Source organism: Scleropages formosus, chromosome 5, assembly GCF_900964775.1.
Source record: "Scleropages formosus chromosome 5, fSclFor1.1, whole genome shotgun sequence".
Lineage (NCBI taxonomy): Eukaryota > Metazoa > Chordata > Actinopteri > Osteoglossiformes > Osteoglossidae > Scleropages > Scleropages formosus.
In genome coordinates this window covers 33,615,359-33,632,578 of record NC_041810.1, presented here as the reverse complement: position 1 = coordinate 33,632,578, position 17,220 = coordinate 33,615,359, and the positions used below count along the sequence as shown (strand labels likewise).

Sequence of the window (17,220 nt, the reverse complement as noted above, 5' to 3'; positions counted from 1 at the left end):
CAAAGCGGAGGGGAGCTTGGGCAGAGGAATCAAGCGACAGCCCTTGGAAAATCGATCGATATGGAGGTCTTACCCTCGGACAGAAGGAGGTCCACCAAGAAGTCTAATGCTAGGTGCGTCCAGGGACGGTTGGGTACTGGCAGGGGTTCCAGGAGCCCCGCTGGACTCTGATTTGAAGCCTTGGACTGAGCACAGACTGGACACGCCCTGATATAGTCCTGTACATCCTCCCGGAGGGACGGCCACCGGTAGAGCTGCTGTATTCTTGCCTGGGTCTTCCCAAACCCTGGGTGCACCGCGGCTGGATGGTCATGGGCCCATTGTAGGAGTGTGGTTCTCAGACCTGGGGGAACGTATTGTTTTCCGGAAGGTTTACCTGGTGGTTCGGGGTCTGCTTGTTGTGCTTGGGCCAGGTCCTGGGTGAAGTCCCACTGAACAAGTGCCACAAAGCAGAATCTGGGCAGAATGTAGTCTGGTTCCGGTTTCTCCTGCATTTCGTCATGAAGCCGGGAAAGGGCGTCCACCTCAACCACGAATGGCAACTCTGGGTCGGGTTGATGCAGGATGGGGGCTGTAGAAAACTTGTGTTTGAGGGTCTCGAAGGCTCGTTGAGCTTCTTGGTTCCACGGGAGATGAGGGGTTTTACTCGCTGTAAGCGCTGTCAGTGGTGCGACGATCATGCTGAAGTTCCTGATGCACCAGCGGTAAAAATTGGAGAACCCCAAAAATCGCTGGAGAGCCTTAGTGGTGGTCGGGCGAGTCCATTGCTGGATGGTCTGGACCTTACCAGGATCCATAGCAATGCCGTCTCGGGTGAGTATGAACCCCAAGAAGACTTGCTGCTTGTGGAATTCACACTTCTCCAACTTCACATATAAGTCTCTGGAGCACCTGTCGGACTGTCAGTACATGCCTGGCCAACGTATCAGAATAAATCAGGATACCGTCAAGATATACCAGGACACCATTGTTGATCATGTCCCCGAGCACATGATTTACAAACGCCTGAAAGACACTGGGTGCGTTCGCAAGACCAAAAGGCATAACCAGGTATTCGTAATGACCCAGGGTGGTACTGAAAGCAGTCTTCCATTCATCACCCTCCCGGATACGAACTAAATTGTATGCACTTCTCAGGTCTAGCTTCGTGAACCATTGCGCCTGCTGGATGTTCTCAAGGGCAGCTGTGATCAAAGGCAGAGGGTGTGGATATTTCACGCAAATGCTATTCAGCCCCCGATAGTCAATACAGGGGCGTAGCCCCCCATCTTTCTTTTTGATGAAGAAAAACCCGGCAGACGCGGGGGACGTGGATAGCCATATGATTCCTGTTTCTAAGGCTTCGGTGATATAGATCTGGAGGGCTAATTGCTCGGGTCTGGACAAGGGATAAATGCGACTACGAGGAGGCGTGGTACCTGGCAGGAGATCAATTGCACAGTCCCACGGGCGATGCGGTGGTAGCTCGGATGCGTGTCTTTTGCTGAAAACCTCAGCAAGGTCCTGATACTCGGGAGGAACTGGCACCTGTAGGGCAGATTCTGAGACTTCTATGGACGTAGCTCGGCAGGGTAGCTTTAGGCATGTCCTCTCACATTGGGTTCCCCAAGCCACCAACTGCCCAGTACTCCACTGAAAAACCGGGTCATGCTGGGAGAGCCAAGGGAACCCTAGAATCAGGGGAAACTCCAGAGAAGTAATCAAATAGAAACTCAACATCTCTTTATGACATACACCCACACTCACAGTTACAGGGGCTGTCTGGTGGTCCACAAAACCTTCCCGAGGGGCTGGCCATCTAGAGCTTTCACTTTGAGACACCTCCCAATGGGTTTGGAAAGGATACCATGATTCCAAGCAAAACCAAAGTCCATGAAGCACCCTGCTGCTCCCGAATCCAGCATTGCTTGCGTCTTTACCTGTCCTGCACCCCAGGTTAACATAACGGGTACCACGAGGCGGTTACAACATAGGGTGCCACTCACCTTGTCCTCAGGGCGGACAGGGCACTGGAGACGGAAGTGACCAGGGTCACCGCAGTAAAGACATAGGTGTTTTTGCAGTCTTCGCTGCCATTCTGTGAGGAACAGGCGCCCAAGCCCCAGCCGTATTGGCTTTGCTTCCTCCTGAGCGGGACAGCATTTTTCTGGGGCAGGTTCTGAGGCTGGTTCCTGGGTTCTGATCTGGTGATCTAAGGCAACAGCGGTTTCTATGAACCGATCTAGGGTCCATCTTTCTCCTCGGAATGCCATTTGTCCAGAGTGCTGTCGCCCAATCAAGCGCTCTGCCCATGAGCAGAGAGAGGATGTAGGTGATCCGGCTCTGTTCGGTGCTGTAAACAAAGGGCATACTGGAAAAAACGAGTTCACATTGAAACAAGAAACCTTCACATTGCGCTGGGGTCCTGTCAAAGCGGGTCGGGGGAGACAAGTGGAAACCGCGTGCTAGAGACGGAGTTCCGTTCGACGAGTCAGGCGCTGCAGGACCGGCTGCGTGTTTCTCAATGGGCTGTGTGAGCACCCGCGGCGTATTCAGCACGCTTACCACCTGGTTGTAGGAGGTGATGAGGTTGTGGAGTGTCTGTTCCATACCGGCCAAGCGTGCTTCGCGAGAGCCCAACTCCGCCTGTAGACGGTTCAGCTCCGCTGGGTCTGTATACTCGGCGGAACCTTCTGTCATGGCTGGGTCTGGAAGGAAGCGGCGGGCCCAAGTGCAGAGCGGTAGACGTGGAGTATTCGGGGAAATCCAAGAGAGGAGGTCAGAGAACAGGCGATGGGTCTTCGAGGTGCGAACGTCGTAACAGGGAGAATCCAAAAGGCGAGGTCGGTACACAGGCAAGAGGTCGATGATCATAAAGAGGTACAGGATCGTGGGAAGAAGGGACGGGATCGGGGAAGGTGTTCGGGAACAGGAATTAGCTAGGAGGTTGCAAATGAGAATGCTGAACAAGGTTCCGCATCAGCTGCTGGTCTAACGCAGCCTTTTATGCCCCAGTCTGCGTTGCGTCCCAGGTGTTCCGTGTCGGCTCGGAGGTGTGGGCGTGGCAGTATTGACTACCGCGGCTTAAATGCAGTCACCATAAGATACCTGCATCCCCTGTCTCTCATCACCGCTTCACTGGAACAGGTCCACAGAGCATCGGTATTCACTAAGCTGGACCTGCGCAGCACTTACAATCTGGTCCGAATCCGGGAGGGTGACGAGCGGAAAACCGCATTTAGCACCTTCCTGCGTCACAACGAGTATACGGTCATGGCGTTCGGCCTATTCAACATACTGTCAATGTTCCAGGTGTTTATTTGCCATGTGTTGGGGGTCAATGGATCACCATGTGCGATTGGTGCCATAGGTTCTGCGGAGACTGCTAGAGAGCCGTCTCTATGTAAAGGGGGGGAATGCTTATTCCATGAGAAGCAGGTCACCTTCCTCGGGTTCACCTTGAGGGCTGACGGAGTCCGAGAAAGTCCAAACAGTGCTGCACTGGCCCCGACCCATGTCCATGAAGTCCCTGCAGTGTTTTTTTTGAAGTAGCAAATTTTTACTGCAGGTTTATCAGAGATTCCAGCTTGGTCGCTACCCCACTTACGACTCTGTTGTGGGGAAAGGGAACAAGACTGGTGTGGACGGTTGGACACACTGAAGGCCTTCCAGACACTCAAGAAACGGTTCACAACGGTGCTGATCCTATGACATCCAGACCCCTTGCTCCTGTTTGTGGTGGAAGTAGTTTGTTGTGGAGGTAGGAGTTGGCGCAATTCTGTCCCAAAGACAGGGTACCCCACCAAAACTCCACCCCTGTGTGTATTTCTCACGTAAGTTGACTCTGGCAGAGCGTAATTATGACATTGGTAACCATGAACTGCTGGCTATCAAGTTAGCCCTGGAAGAGTGGCAACACTGGTTAGAGGGCGCCAAGCACCCTTTCCTCGTGCTCATGGACCACCGGAACCTTGAGTACTTGCAGACAGCGCAGCGTGTGAATCCACGCCAGGCACGCTGGGCACTGTTCTTTACCTAGTTCAGGTTCACAGTGTCTTCATATGCCAGGCACGAAGAACACCAAGGACAATGCCCTGTTACGAGTCTACGATAAAAATCCAGGCTCGAGGTTACCCAAACTCATTTTACCTGAATGGTTGGTGGTGGCCCCGATCTGATGGTAATTTCAGCAGGAGCTCTGCATGGCCCAAGAAGGAGATCCCAGGCCAGCGAACAAACTGGCAGGTAAGGACTATGTTCCTGTCAGTCTCTGACCCTCTCTCCTTCAGTGGGCGCACAACTCTCCAATGGCAGGACACCCGAGCCACTAACGGAGCCTCTCCCTTCTCCAAGGGCGGTGCTGGTGGCCGTCCATCTGGGAGGATGTACAGGAGTATGTACAGGCCTGTGAAATGTGTGCTCAGGCTCGGACCTCAGACCAGGAGCCCATGGCTCGAGCCCCTACCAGTATCGACGCAGTCCTGGTCTCACATATTGATCGACTTCTTAGTGGAACTCCCAGTGTCCCAAAGTAATACCGTCATCCTTACCATCCTTGATTGGTTTTCAAAGGCCTGTCGGTTAATACGTTTACCCCAACTCCTGTCTGCCTTGGAGACAGTGGAGGTCATGTTTCCTGCCTCTATGGTCTCCTGGAGGACATAGTGTCTGATAGAGGCCCGCAGCTCACGCTGCGGTTGTGGAAGGCATTCTGGAGGAAATTGGGAGTGTCGGTAAGTTTGACATCAGGTTACCATCCACAGGCCAACGGACAGGTGGAGAGACTACACCAGGACTTGGGTAGATTTTTATGGAGCTACTGCGGCCTGAAACAACAACAATGGGCTCAGTTTCTAGCCTAGGCGGAATACGCCCATAATTGGCTCCCACACATCTCTACCAGAATCACCCTATTTCAGTGTATCCTAAGTTATCAGCCTCCCCTATTCCCGCGGCACCCTGAGCGCACTGAAGTCCCAGCTGTAGACGCCTGGTACTGGAACCGTAAGGAGACATGGCGAGCAGTGACTGCTCGTCTGTGCCGAAGCGTGCACTGGTACAAGCAGCAGGCCGATCATTACCATCACCCCATCTCCTTCCGGCCGGGCCAGTGAATCTGGTTGTCCACCAGAGACCTGAAATTATTACTCCCATCCTGGAAGCTCAGCCCGCGTTATGTTGGCCCCTACAGGATCATCTGTTAGGACAACCCAGTCACTTACTGTTTGTGCCTGCCCCGTCTCTCCGGGTCTGTCCTTCATGTCTCCCTTCTCAAACCTTATAAAGTGTCCCACCTCCAAGTCCCTCAGGTCTCGGGGCCTCCTCCACCGGTACAGGTAGATGGTGCCCCACCATATGCAGTGCGGGAGCTTTGGACTCCCAACACTGTCATGGCCACATGCAATTTCTGGTGTATTGGCAGGGGTATGGCCTGGAAGAGCGCTGCTGGATGCCGGTAAAGGACATCCTAGACCTGACGCTAATCTTGGCTTTTCACAGGGACCATCTGGATTGCCCGGCACCCCGATCCAGGGGGTGCCTGCCCAGGAAGGTGGCTGGAGCTGCCCGTAGGGCGGGGAAAAATGTCACATCCGTAAGCCAAACGACAGCACCTGTTGCTAATCAGCACAGCCAGGTATAAAGGCAGTGCCGCCGCAGCACAGGGTTGTGGAATCTACCACACCCACCTACTTGGCCTGTGCAGTCAGTATTCTGTTTTCCAGTACCCTGTTCCCTGTTTATAGTTCCTGATTCTTCTGGCCTTTGACAACATCTGCACCTCAGAAGACCCTCGCCTGTCCCCGACCTCAATCTCTGTTTACTCTTGCTTTTCGGCATGGAAATAAACTTGCCCACACTTGGGTCCAAACCCTACCTCCTGTCTCCCGTCCTCGTCACTGATATAATTAATATCATTATATCATTACTGCCAAAATGCCCCATAAATTGACACTGCATTATCAGCCAGGGAACTGACACGGGTCTTGATGTTGGACACGTGCGTGAGGGAAACACTTCACCTTTATACTTTGATTCCCAGGCCCCCAAACCTTAATATTTCGGATAGCTGAATCTCCCAGAGGAGGGGGTGCGGTGGCGCAGTGGGTTGGACCACAGTCCTGCTCTCTGGGGGGTCTGGGGTTCGAGTCCCGCTTGGGGTGCCTTGCGGCGGACTGGCGTCCCGTCCTGGGTGTGTCCCCTCCCCCTCACGGCCTTACGCCCTGTGTTGCTGGGTAGGCTCCGGTTCCCCCGCGACCCTGTATGGGACAAGCGGTTCTGAAAATGTGTGTGTGTGTGTGTGTGTGTGTGTGTGTGTGTGTGAATCTCCCAGAATAAGCACATTATTACTATTAGGCAAATTGCTAGAGCTGAATATTTTTGCTTTGGACGGAAGAACCAGAACCAGGAACCTGTGCCTTAGGCCTTAGCTTTACTCGACTTACCTCTAACAGTAACTCAGTCGCTGAGAGAGCGGTCCGGTGTACCCAGCTTCTCATTAACTGTACTGCGGCCTGTAAGTGTTGATGCTGAGTTTGAAACCCTGGAGACATTGGGATACACCGAGTCCAGCCAACTCTCCATTTCTCGGATAGAGATCAAATTTTTAATGCGCTCTTCTAAATTGTGGAATTTCCGCACCAACTAGTTTTTTTGTCAGGCATTTCAAACAAGTGAAATGCTGATCAATATCAGCAGGTGCAACTAAGCAGTACATGTTACACGATACACAACACATAGGTGTGCCCTCTGACTAAACGTTCAGGATGGAACTTACATCAAACAGGGACTCCGTGATTCGTTAGATGCTGTTTCAGCTGTATTGTTTGACTCCTTGCTGTGGACACTCTCTGCATGAACTTAAAAGACCATGGGTAAAGTGAGTCTGGAAGAAGTGAGTTTTAAAACCCTTTTTAAATGTGAACAGAAATTCAACAGTTCTAAGGTGAGAGGGAGGTCATTCCACCACATCAGAGTCAGAACCCAGAACCTTTGGTACTTTTGCTTTTGGACCTTTTGTGTGTGGAACCACAAAGCGGGCAGAGGTGGAGGCTGGGGTGTAGCCGATGATCAGGTCTTGTAGATATCTCGGAGCAGTTCTATTGATGCTTTTGTAGGCCATAACCATAACTTGAATTTGATCCAGGCAGCTATGGGAAGCCAATGCAGAGAGACGAGGAGGGGAGATACATGGGGAACGCTTCGGCAGATCAAACACAACTTGTGCAGTAGTGTTCTGTATCAGCTGTAGAGGTCTGAGAGAGAGTTTCAGTAGTCCAGGTGGGATTTCACCATAGCCTGGACAAGTAGTTTCACAGAGTCTGTTGTTAGATAAGGACAGATCCTGAGGATGTTATGCAAGATATATCTGCAGGTCTGAGTTCGAGTCGATCATCACTCCCAGACTCTTAGCTGAGGAGTTAGGCAAAATGAGTAAGTTGTCCAGTTTGATAGAGAGTTCATGACAGAAAGACAGGCCAGCTGGGAGGTGAAGGACTTCTGTTTTGGAGAGGTTTAGCTCTAAGTGGTTATCAGACATCCATGCAGATATGTCCAAAAGGCAGGCAGCGATGTGTGTGGAAATGTTTGATGCTCCAGGTGGAAATCGGAGGAAGAGTTGGGTATCGTTGGCGTAGCAGTGGTAGTTGAATCCATGGGAGGTGATGACAGGACCGAGGAAAGAGGTGTAGATGGAGCAGAGTAGAGGGCCCACTACTGAGCCCTGGGGGGCGGGGGCGGGGGGGGGGACACCAGTTGAGACAGCCTGCAGAGAAGAACGGAGCCCTGCCAGACCACTTGGTAGGATCTGTCTGACAGGTAGGATTCAAACCATTTTAGTGCTGTTCCTTTGATGCCAAGATGACCAAGAGAGCAGAGTAGAATCTGTTGGTTGACAGTGTCGAATGCTGCAGAGAGGTAAAGGAGGATGAGGATCGAGGAAAGGGAGGCTGCGAGGCGTGCTGTTTCACTGGAGTGTCCAGCTTTGAATCCAGATTGATATCCATTGAGAAGATGGTTCTGGGTGAGGAATTCAGATAGTTGATCACAGGCCACCCGTTCTAGTTTTTGAAAGGAAAGGAAGGAGGGAGACTGGCCTGTAGTTTTGGACTAAGTCAGGATCCAGAGAGGGTTTCTTTACCAGAGGTGAAATGAGGACAGTTTTGAAGGCAGATGGGAAGCAGTTAGAGGAAAGTGAGGAGTTGATGATCTTGGAGATGAAGGTGGAAGGTTGCAGATCGAGCAAGCAGGTGGTGACTCTGTGTAACAGCAGGAGGTCGGAGATTTCAGATTCTGACAGGGGCTTGAATTCAGAGAGCATGACTTCGCAGGGAGGTCCCGCGCGAACAGGGCAGGCAGATGCTGAGAACTTGTCCGTGATTGTGTTGACTTTGTCTCTGAAAAACAAAGCAAAGTAATCAGCAGTAAGAGAAGATAGAGGAGGAGGCGGTGGAGGACTGAGTAAGGATGGCAATGTGACAAAGGGTCTATGTGCTTTTTTGGTTGCAGACTGTATTTTTTTGTGGAAGAAGGATGTTTTAGCTGAGGATACAGCAGAGTGAAAAGTAGCTAAGAGTTCTTTGTAGACATCCAGGTTCGTGCAAGTCTTGGATTTTCGCCATCATCAACTCTTGCAGCCCGGAGTTTGCTGAATCTTGCTGAATGATAATGTAAACAATGCATGTCTTTCAATTTTAAAGGTACCAAACTAGGGAAGAACAACAAACTCAGATGTGTTGATTTTATCAGTATTCACCCAAATGGTTAAATACTTAGTTGGTTTAGCACATTGAGTAGGTCATTGCTGTTAAACATGGTGTCAGTTGTGTGTTGCACTGTACTGCTTGGCTTACATCCAAAGCTTTTCACTGAGGCTAAAAATTTACATTTTTTTTAATCTAAGCACAAAATGCTCTGACATGTTTGCAGTGTGACTTAAGCACTTCTAATGTGGGATTAAAATAGACCATTTTCGGTAATCACCCTTGCTTATCTGTCCTGTAGTGTAGTTCTGCAAGATGACCATGATGGACTCACAAAAACTTTCTAAATCATTGACCAGCGTGGTTTTTCCAAACTCACTAGTGTTCTTCCGATGACACCACTAAACCAGCATGTCTACGGTCCTGCTAAGGGTGGAGGCACAGTCTGATCTATGTTTATCTGACACCTTTCTTCAAAATGACTTACACCACTTCACTGATTTATCTAGCAGGATAATTTTTACTGTATAAGTTATTGGTAATCTTCGTACTCAAGGGTACAATAGCAGAATGTGGGATTCAAACCTCCATTACCAAAGTCCTAAGGCAACAGCTCTATCCACTAAACTCCTAGTTGATTTAGGGAGCGTGTGGTGTAATTTACTTTGCACTTAACTATTGTCTTGCCTGTGCCCAGAGGGGTACTTAGAGTCTTTGAACATTTATATACCCTCTTCATGGCCTCTGACTTTCTACTGCTTTACCCTTAGCTGTTTTGACAGCCGGTTGGTCTTCACAGTTTCAGTTGTGCTCTGAATTCCTTACTTCACCAAAGGACCTGTGGTTGAGACTGTAGTCAAACACCATATAAACCAGTTTCCTTCAACTTGGGAGACCTTTCAGCTAACTGTGTCAATGTGTGACCAAGTATGAAGTCAGTGTGTGTGTCTGAAATATCTAAATGGTTTATTTAAAGTGTCAATGTTGTAAATACGGGGAGTTTTTAATAAGTCTGGGTGGAACATTGACATTTAACAGTAGACATCAGTACATGTGCGACACCAGTAGAGGGAAGGGAGACAATTTGAGAAAAAGATGTGTGTGTGGATGTGGTGGACCTGCAATCTGGAGCTAATGAGTGCCCTTCTAGGCTTTCTCTCATTAAGAGTTACACCCCGCTGCCCTGTGCTGGGTACCATATTAGTTATGCATTATTCATTTTCAGTCTTCTAAGTTACATCTTCAAATGTAACCAAAGTTTTATTTGTCCACATTAGCTGATGAATATTTTACATTATCTATTACATTGGACAAGATAAATTATTTACAAACAGTAATCTTTGACACTTCAGGGCTTCCACAGCCCTCCTCATCCTATTTGATGAAGAATCACTTAAAGCCTTGACCTGAAATTTCCACTCTGAAATAAACGAGAATTCCACTAGCCCACTGGAAGTGTAGCAGGAGAAGGCTTTTGCAGTAAATGCTTTTCAGTGGTTTTCCTAATAGGAAAAGCTATAGCAAGGCCATGGGTCTGTAATTAAGGGCAAACGCAAAGCAGCTCCTGGGCAGGTGTGGCAGTTGTGGAGGGGCTGGGCACAAGGCAGTTTGCCAGCTGTCTGAGCGCAGTGCACATTCCCCTGGTGGGCAGCTCTACAGGGCAGATGGACGGGCCAGGCCCCAAACTGGTAGAACTGTTTCCATTGTCATATTTTGCTGTGTCACCAGGAATTTGCAGGTGGAATGAAAAGATGCACACACACACACACACACTCACACACACATGCACACACATACAACCTGTCTCCACTGCAAATTCTCTGTGCAAAAGCAGGTTAAAAATCAGGATAATCTGCTTTAGATGTATTTACAAGGTAGCATGACAGTATAGCGAATAGCACTGATGCCACACAACTAACGGGCTGGAGCCTTGAATCCATGTCAGATGGGGCCCCCGGGGGTTTGCATGTTCTTCCCGTGTTCACTTGGCTTTCCTCTCACAGTGCCACAGTTTCCTCCCACTCCCAATATTTGTGTTTCAGGTGTTTTGGTCAGTGTAAATTGCCCTTATTGTGTGATTCTGTATGTGTGTGTTTATGATGTATATATGTATGAATGACTGAAGGGAGTTTAGTACAGTATATCTAATGCTGTAAGTCACCTTGGATAAAAGTCTCTCCTAGATACTAGTTAATAACCACTCCATATCATTTTGGAGAAAAGTGTCTGCTAAATTAATTTACTTATTTCACCTCTCTCCAAAGTTATTCACAATTATTTTCCCATTTATACATGTGGGTAATTTTCCTGGAGTAATTTAGGTTAAATACCTTGCTTAAGGGTATTACTAGAGGGGATTCAAACCTATAGGTCCAAAGGCAGCAGCTCTAAACACTACTCTACAAGTTGCCTCTGCTTTTCTTAATATAATTTACCAGCTGTGTTTAACTAGAGTGGAAAAGTTTTCTTTCTTTCCTTTTATGTTGCTTTCTGATTTGTCAGATCATTTCTTTTGTACTTTTTCTTTTCCATATATCATACACTTTTATACATATCCATATATCAGACTTTTTGTGCAGTCTGAGAATTAACATTTTTCTGCCTTTACCCTTGAACTGAGTTTTGTTTGTGTCTTTTTTTTTTCACCTTTTTTATCCTGTAACAAATACATGGCAGAACTTGGTACACACATAAACTCTTTCTTTCTGATTGTATGAAACAGTGTTGATATATTTTTGTAGCTACATGACATAAAGTCAAAAAATAAATGTGCATCATTTCTGTCTAAGGAATAAACCACAACAGGCTGTGCTACTATTTTTAACAGACAGCACTGCTTGAAAGTATTTTCAGCTGTTGTGTCCCTTAGTTTTACCACAAAATAGTTATTTAATGATAAGCAGTCATTCTCATCTGACATAATAGATGTGTATTTACCAATTCCATATGTTGCTTTAGAGGAAATCGTGATCATAGCGGAAAAACAGAAATAGTGCAGATACAAAATAAGTGAATCCTAAGTTGCATTAGTTAAACCAAGTAGGTAACTAGAATAAGGTGTGTAAATCATAATCATTTGTTCATTTTATAAGTTTATTCTAAGATTTAAGATTTAGATTTTATAAGTTTATTTTAATATTTTACCTAAGAATAAAGACAATCCCTACAGAGTTCACATTCTTTCAAGTAGCACTGTATATAAAAGTTTGTCCTCCTTCAGCTCATTAAACATCTATCAGATCCAATCGCTTGAACTTCATGAAAAGATGCAAGACAACAGGTTTCCCACATGCAGGCACACTACTGGTTGGCAATCAGGTAATTTATTATACAACATTGTTTCGAGTTATAGAGCTACAGTGTTCGCACATGAACTTTGTGATGTTACTGTATACCGCACTGGTTCAGAGAAGAGGGCTGAAGTCTACACATGGATGAAGGGTTCCTATGCAATATTTTTATAATTTCTGTTGGAGAAGCTGCCATTTTGCAGGAGCACTCAGTCACACACTAAGTGCCATGGATTATGACTGAGTTTATAAAGTTGTCTGAAGAGGGAATGAACAGGAAGAAAAGAAACTGCACCTTGCATCAGTTAATAATATTCCCATCTGCTATCACCAAGCAGACTGGCAACACTGGGACTATTTTTATAGTGTAGGGTTAGATTGAGCTGCAGCAATTTGGCTGTAATTAAGAATATGTATTTTGACTGTATTCTTTTATGATGCACTAAAATGGAAAATCGGATGATCTTGTAGAATAATGTTAAACCCTCATCATCCTGTTACTGATTGTTGCAATGCAATGGTAAATTACGTGGATACACTGCAAAGAACACAGTTCTGCAGGGATGTTGGGGTGGTTCCAAGTTTCTAAACTAGGGTGGAAAAATGTCCCCCAGTGTGCCACTGTCTTCTGTTCATGACTCGTGACAATTTGTGCAGCATAAGGACCTGCAGCTCCAGGGTGCAGCGGTCCAGACGGTCCTAGGCTGAGGACTAGCCTCCACTGAAAGACAACGGGAGCAGGCTGTGCCAAGCTGAAGTATCAGGTAGCTCTAAAATGTGTGCTTTCGTGTGTTGTGTGAGAGAGAGAGAGAGCAAGTGCATGATAGGCATTTGTTCAATATCCAGATGTTATGTTGGTTAAGTCTGAGGGAGGATTTTTCTAGTATTATGGTTACTATGCCTTTCATACATTGTAGTGAAAAAAAAATAGAAATTATACAGAATATTTACAGTGTTAGTACACATAAACTGTTAGTGGATGAAATACATTTCTTTTTTTTTAAAACTTGTAGTTGAAACAAATTATCTGTTTCTGTTTTTTCTTTAAGGGGGAAAATTGCATTGCCCCACCTCCTAAAATGCACATTAATTTTTCAGAAATACAGAAAAGACCCTCAAAAGCAATTTAAACAATGTTGAGTTATAAATTGGTATTTATCAGTTATGTTGTATAACTGTAGTATAACTAGCAGACAGGATAGTGGTTACAATTGCTTAGAGGGCCCAGGTTTGAATCCCTTCCTTCTGTTGTACCTTTTGATCAAGGTACCTACCTTGAAGTAATACAATAAAAAAACACCCAGCTGTATAAATGTGTAAGACACTGGTAGTGTCATTTACTTTCCAGAAAACTGTTTTAATTTAAATGTAGTGTTGAAGATTTCTAAGCCTTGTGGTGACAGCAGAAATGCCAATGAAATGCCCATGTCATGAGAGATATTCATATTCATGCCATGTTCAACAGTTGGCTGGAGAGAATGCATCTTTAAGGGATCCTATGGCTGTCTTTAAATATCCTCTAGGTAAATCTGAGACGATGTCAAAAATAGGCTAAAAGATGATTCACGAGTATTCACCATTATTTGCAATCCAGTTTTTTATGCTTTGTATTCTGCACTTATTTCACTTGGTCTTGTACACAAGTAGTTTCTGAATATTAGCCACTGAATAAATTCCATGTTTGTAAAGCTCAGGATGTTTCTGTAGCTCCTTAGGCGCATTGGTGTTTCTTATTGTTTCTATTTGCTAGTTGTTATTTTGTTAGTTTTGAGCAGTTATTGTGTCGCTTGTCTATCCGTCAATGAGCTTTGACTCGTGACTGCCGTTTTTCCTATTTCGACACATACCGTCATGATTTTTGACACCATTCTCCTTGCCACATTTAATAATTTAGCAGGTTTTGTGATGGATGCGTCTGCAGTTCTTGCACTGACAGTGTGACCTCTAACTCTGACAGCTGTCTCATGTTGCTTCATACACTCTCACATTAAAGTGCATAACTGGTATTAAGTACCTGCCTTTGTAACTAGCAATTTTGTTAACTTCAAAGTTTCTGTCATTCTTCGTATTGCATTTTAATTATTTTTCCACACCCTTTTAAAACTTTGCCAGACCCAAACTGTTATTTTTTTTTTATTGTGACAATAATATACCACCTTTATGCCTTTACTATGGCACCTGAGATACTTCTTTCTGTAATTTTTTAACATACAGATTTTACAAATATATAATATTACATACAAACTTGTATATCTGACACACATATTATAAACAAATAGTTTTTATTGCTAATTTTAAATTTATTTTTTATAAGGAGTTCACAGAAAACAATGAACAATCCATATATTTACAATCTTTAAACAACCCCCTTCTCCATCCCAACCCAAGTGAGACTGTCACGCCCTCCACCTCGAAAACAAGCAGCACCTGTGGCTGACTGCGGTCCGGGCACATAAAAGGACAGCCCGGACTGCAGGAAACTGCAGAACCTTGTTTAGCCTTGTTACTCACTCGCGCTTCTTGTATTAGCTCTCCTGATCTTCCTGATTCCTCGTCCTCGCCCTCATCCTGGTCCTCACTCTTGCCATCTTCCTTGTTCCCCTGCCCGCTCCTGTTCATCCATGACTTCTTGGTTTATCATGATTGCTTGCCCGTGTTCTGGGTTACCACTCTCGGATCCCCCCTTCGGATTTTGTTCGCAGATCGATGACCATTTGCCTGTTTTCTCAACATGTCTCTTGGTTTACCCTTTGTGAAACCTTCCTGTGCTCCGCACTTGGGTCCGTCGCCTCCATTCTGGGGGGAAACTGTGACAGAAGGTTTCGCCTTTACCACGGACCCAGCAGAGCTGAGCCGTCTACAGGCAATGTTAGACTCCCGCGAAACGTGCCTGGGAGGGATAGAAAAGATGCTCTACAACCTCATCTCGTCCTACAATGAAGTGGTAAGCGCGCTGAACACGCTGGGAGTGCTCACGCCGCCTGCATCGACACGCGCAACCACTACGACGGCACCTGACCCACCAAACACCACGCCGTTTCATCCGCACGATCTCCACTTGCTCCTACGACCCGTTTTGACGGTACCTTGTCCCACTGTGCCGGCTTTATTTTACAATGTGAACTCATCTTTTCCAGTTTGCCCCAGGTGTACCACTCTGACCTAAGCCGGCTTACTTATATGATATCCCTCCTGACCCGCCGAGTGCTTGATTGGGCTACTGCCGCATGGGGGTGCTGTTCCCTACTTTCCTATGAGGATTTTAAAGCCCACTTCCAGGCTGTCTTTGGCCTTCCCTGCACTGACCAGCAAACACCTCATGGACCTGACCCAAGGCGATCGCCTTTCAGCTGACTATGCAGTGGAGTTCAGGACTCTTGCAGAGAGGAGTGGCTGGGACCAGACCACCCTGCTTGCCTGTTTTCAGCACGGGCTGAGTCCCAGGCTGCGCAAAGAACTGGTGTTCCGGGGCGAGAAATGGACCCTTAGTCAGTTCATAGAAACAGCTGTTGCTATGGACTGCCTCGCCCGGGATAGAGAGCCCTGCACGCTACAAGTCCCAGACAGACAATTCCCTCCATGTAAGAGGATCGACGCCCTACAACTCAGCCGTGGTCGCCTGACCACCACTGAACGGCTGCGCTGGATCCAGCGTTGTCTCTGCCTCTGCTGTGGGGAATCAGGCGGCCTTCGGGTCCAATGCCCTATTCGCCCCGAGCCCCAGCTGAGTGGAATCCTCTGGTGCAACCGCCTTTCCATACCCGTGGTCATCTCCTGGGGACCACACTCAGTCGAAACCCAAACCTTGGTGGACTTGGGGGCTGCCGGCTGCCTTATGGATGTAGGGTTTGCTAAAGCTCACCACTTTCCTTATCGCCAGTGAGGAGGTTGAATGAAAGTAATTTCACTGGATGGACAGCCTTTGGGAAGGGGGTACGTCGACACCCAGACAGAACTGCTCCAGTTGTGTGTGGGGGCTTGCCACAAGGAACAGCTACAGTTCTATCTTATTTCAACCCCCGTTTTCCATGGCTCGCCCTGCATGACCCTGTCTTTAAGTGGAGTACAGATGACCTGGTGTCATGGGGACCACAATGTGGGGGAACCTGCCTTTTTATCCCATGCAGAGCTACATCAGTTGAGGGTGCACATACCCCACAAATATCAAGACCTGGCAGAAGTGTTCAGCAAAGAGCAGGCTGCGGTGCTCCCTCCACATTGGCCGTGGGATTGTGCCATCGATCTCCCCCTGGGAGCAACACCTCCCCAGGGTAGGGTATATCCGCTCTCCATACCCGAGCAGCAGGCCTCATTCGCCTGTCTACTTCACCTGCTGCCACGGGTTTCTTCTTTGTGGAGAAGAAGGACTGGGGCCTCCGTCCCTGCATCGATTATCGGTGTTTAAACCACGTCATGGTTAAGTACCCACACCCATTGCCAATAATCACTGCCACCCTGGAACAAGTCAACCGAGCTCAGTGGTACACCAAGTTGGACCTGTGTACCGCATATAATCTGGTAAGAATACGGGAGGGGGATGAATGGAAGACCGCCTTTAGCACCTCCTCCAGCCACTATGAATATCTGGGCATGCCCTTCGGTCTTGCGAATGCACCTAGTGTTTTCTAGGCCTTTGTTAATCATGTCCTCAGGGACCTCATCAGTCAAGGAGTCCTGGTCTACTTGGATGACATTCTCATCTATTCCTCATCCCTGGAAGAGCATGTGGCCCTTGTTCACCAGGTCCTTTGGCGATTGCTGCAGAATCGCCTATTCGTCAAAGGGGAAAAGTGCCAGTTCCACCAGAGGCAGGTCTCGTTCTTGGGGTTCATTCTGAGCACACAGGGACTGGCGATGGACCCCGATAAGGTAAGGGTGGTTCTCCAATGGTCGCGACCCACCACAGTAAAAGCTCTCCAGCGATTCCTGGGTTTTGCTAATTTTTACAACCGGTTCATCTGTGCATTCAGTACTCTTGCCGCTCCTTTGACAGCCCTGACCTCCTCTAAAGCAACCCGACTTCCCTGGACGGAGGAGGCTCAACGCGCCTTCGACACCCTAAAAGAGAGGTTCACAACCACACCCATCCTCCGACACCCAGATCCTGAGGCTCCTTTTGTGGTGGAAGTAGATGCCGCCGAAACAGGCATTGGAGCTGTCTTGTCCCAATGGCAGGAGAATTCTCCCAAACTGAACCCTTGTGCCTTTTTTTTCTAAAAAGATGTCCCAGGCCAAGAGGAACTATGACATCG

At 47.5% G+C, this 17,220-nt stretch overlaps 1 protein-coding gene across 2 annotated transcripts in view; it reads left to right on the top strand.

Annotated features, from left to right (window-relative positions):
• Window positions 1-17,220, top strand: part of LOC108932971 (carbohydrate sulfotransferase 8-like) — a 231,948-nt gene that overhangs the window by 11,046 nt on the left and 203,682 nt on the right. The window contains exon 1 of one of the 2 annotated variants that reach the window (XM_018749712.2): window positions 12,685-12,732. The exons of the other annotated variant lie outside the window; for it this stretch is intronic. The gene's annotated coding sequence lies outside the window, so the exon portion shown is untranslated. Of the gene's footprint in view, window positions 1-12,684; window positions 12,733-17,220 lie in introns of those variants that run through there. 2 annotated transcript variants of the gene reach the window in all.